We start from the raw sequence: 3,812 nt of genomic DNA, 5'->3' as shown, positions 1-3,812 counted from the left end.
TTCCTGTCGTGTGTAGCTTTGAAATATATCCAAGAGCATCCTTTCAGGCCTGTAGAATAGTTTACCTATGTATACATGGAGGATGAAAATTAGTCTGATTATATCTGATCTGTCATGCCATCAGCTTGTTAACCAAATCAACACACGGTCTAGAATTCCAGCAGTGACTGGAAATGTGCATCTAACACGAATTAATTTAAGCAAAGAGATTTCTTGGTAACAAGCCTGGAATTGTTGGTGCCCTGATTTCTGCCTTCCTTTGTTGAAAGCAGATGTTCACCATAGCACCCTTTGCGGGGAGCTGCCAAGTCTACCTGCCTGACACTATTCTATAGCAAATCTTTGTGGTTTCCCTTTCTTGGCATATTAGTCATGATTCTATACCAAGTAACTTTCCCCACTGAGTTATTATTATTCCTTTATCTCTTCTGGGAAATAAATTTATCTTTTATTTTTTTTCATAAACAGGTAGAATATATTCTTTTTCCACATCCCTTTCCTTAGTCATGTAAACTGTGTAATTGATTGTGATAATTATTATGAGTCTAAATTATAATCATAAAACAATTTATGATTTCCCAGATTTTTACTCTGATTCTAAAAATTTATTTCACATGGATGTATGTAAGATTCTTCAATGTTTTCTCTGATTTATATACATGAAGATCAAGAAACTGCCCAATGTTATACTTAAGCGAGCATCTTAGAGTTCTCCAGAGAAACAGAATCAATAAGACTAATATATACATATATGTCACATATATATGTCATATATAAAAAATTGTCATATGTATGACATATATATATATTATATATGTCATACATATTATATATAGCACATATGTGTGTGTGTGTGTATATATGTATATATGTATATGTGTATATATGTTGTTATGTGCCGTCGAGTCGGCCCTGACTCATAGCGACCCCTCCTTGGGTTTCCGAGGCAGTATCACTACGGAAGTAGGATTGCCCAACCTTCCTTCCGAGGAGTGGCTGGTGGGTTTGAACCGCCAGCCTTCTGGTTAGCAGTCAAGTGCTTTAAATGTTGTTGTTGTTGTTATGTGCCGTCGAGTCGGCCCCGACTCATAGCGACCCCTCCTTGGGTTTCCGAGGCAGTATCACTACGGAAGTAGGATTGCCCAACCTTCCTTCCGAGGAGTGGCTGGTGGGTTTGAACCGCCAGCCTTCTGGTTAGCAGTCAAGTGCCTTAGCCACTATGCTACCAGAGTTCCTATGAGCCATTGTTGTTGTTGTTGTATGCTGTCGAGTCGGACACGACTCATAGAGACCCCTCCTTGGGTTTTCGAGGCAGTATCACTACAGAAGGAGATTGCCCCATCTTCCTTCCCAGGAGTGGCTGGTAGGTTTGAACCACAAGCCTTCTGGTTAGCAGTCAAGTGCCTTAGGCACTATGCTACCAGAGGTCCCACTACACATGTAAATATCATCACAGCAATATCCAAACTAGTGTTTGACCAAACAATTGCACACCATAGCCTAACCAAGTTGATACAGAAAATAAATTATCACAGTTAATTTGTAAGCAAAATATTTTAGGCAACTCTAGAATAATTTTAACTCTACACAAGTACCTGAATGTCTTCTTAACTGTTGTTGTTAGTTACTGTTGCGTCAATTTTGATGCATGCCAACCCCATGTGTGCAGAGTAGAACTGCTGCATAGGATTTTCAAGGCTGTGACCTTTTGGAAGCAGATCACTGGTCTTTACTTCTGAGGCACCTCTGGGTGCCTGTCAAACCAACCAACCTTTCAAACTAACCAAGAAGAATTCATAAAAATAATAGATATTTAGAGATGGATTTTAGAAGTTATCTGGTCCCCTTGTTTTCAGATAATCCATTATAAATATCTCAGTGACATCCTAGGGGAAAAGGGCTGGTAAGACCAGGGCTCAGAACTTTTACCACCCATTAACACATACATGGGAGCTCTGGTAATGTAGTGCCAAAGGCATTTGACTACTAACCAGAAGGCTGGCAATTCAAACCCACCAGCCACTCCTTGGAAGGAAGGTTGGGCAATCTACTTCCACAGTGATACCACCTTGGAAACCCAAGGAGGTGTCGCTATGAGTCGAGTCCCACTCGACAGCACATAGCAACAACAACCACAACAACAACACATACGTAAGGTGGTGTAGTGATTAAGGCTTTGGCTGTTAACCTAAAGATTGGTGATTCAAATTCACTGGATCCTTCATGAAATAAAATGAGGCAGTCTGCTTCCATGAAGATTTACAGCCTCGGAAACACAATGGGGGTTGTTATGAGTTGGAATGGACTCAAAGACAATGAGTTTGAGAACCAAACTAAGAAAAACAAACTCATGCCATCGAGTCAAATCCAAATAATAGCAACCCCTCCCTGGGTTTCTGAGGTGGTGTCACTGTGAAAGTAGATTGCCTAATCTTTCTTCTGAGGAGTGGCTGGTGAGTTTGAACCACCAGCCTTCTGATTAGCAGTCAAATGCCTTAGATACTACGCCACCAAAGCTGCTGAGTTTTGGAACACATACATACAATCCCATTTCAAACAACATAATTTTGCTCTTATTGGGCTTCTGCCCATAACATTTATATAAAGGGATAAACTACTATAAACAGAAGCATGAAAGTTCAGACACCATTGATCTGATGTGATCATCTCATTGTTCTGAAAAGAAGAAGTTCAGATGGGTTAAATGCCTTAACCAAAGTAGTGGTTTCCTGTTTCTTGGTCAAGTAAATTATCATCTCATTATCTTCTTCTAGTCTTCTAAATTGTATATAAAATATTGTATGATCTTTGTGGTAGTTAAGTTTGTGTGTCATCTTGGCTGGGCCTGGTTGAATGGTTGGGCAGCTGGATGTAGTATTCCCCATGGTGAGATTGGTAATCAACTCCATGGTGGAATCTACTGTGAACATTGAGTAGCTGCCTTAGGCATGTGGTCTGCTTCCTGTATATAAGAAACCTTGGGGAACAGTCTCTAGTTATGGCATGCTTGAACCCTGCATGTAGCCATGTTGTTGTTTAGCAGCCTGCCATGTTCTGCCGACCTTGGAAATTTCAATGGACTTAAATTAATGGCCTGCTGTGTGCTTTGGTAACATCAAGCCTGTGTCTTTTTACTTGCCAACCTTGGGTTTGTCAGTCTCAGCAGCCAGCAGCTATCTGACTGAAGAAAAGCCACTAGTTCCAGTGGGCCAGGAGCAGGAGGCAGAGCTGAAACCCAAGGTCGAAGGGCTTTCACCCAGCACCTAGAGCCTGGCATTTTGAACTTGGACTCAAAGCCTCCAAATTGTAAGAATAAGCTCCTGTTTGTTCAAGGCATCCCATTTGTGGTATATTCCTGTCAGAGTGCCGCTAGATAACCAGAACAATCTTTAAGTTCATTTTCTTCTAATTTACAATTATTTTTACATTGTTATAAAGGGAACACTTTTAGTTTTTAGTTTTATAAAGTAAGTACAAATCTTTTTGGCAGTACCCCTGTGCACCAAATGTATCAATAGGAACTATCCAAAAAAACACAGTTGTGTATCTTAGTGCTGACCTCACCGAAATTACAAGATATTTTTCTCCCATTTTATATACAGATTAGAGAGCTGTAAAATATAGGACATAGAAAAATAATACACAGAAATAGCAGGGTTTCATTCTACATTTCAAAATAATTTATTGTGCTTCTTTGGTCATTGTACAAATTTCATTCTAATGCCAGTTAATAAAATATATTTTGGAGTCCTGAAAAGGGGTAACCAGTCAAAAAAGTATTTATACCATCATTCTTTTTTTTTTTTTTTTTT

This window comes from Orycteropus afer, unplaced genomic scaffold (genome assembly GCF_000298275.1).
Source record: "Orycteropus afer afer isolate SDZICR_OR568_19922 unplaced genomic scaffold, OryAfe1.0 scaffold00215, whole genome shotgun sequence".
NCBI classification, from domain to species: Eukaryota; Metazoa; Chordata; class Mammalia; order Tubulidentata; family Orycteropodidae; genus Orycteropus; species Orycteropus afer.
The sequence above is the reverse complement of the archived record's forward strand: the minus strand, read 5'-3'. Positions refer to the sequence as shown.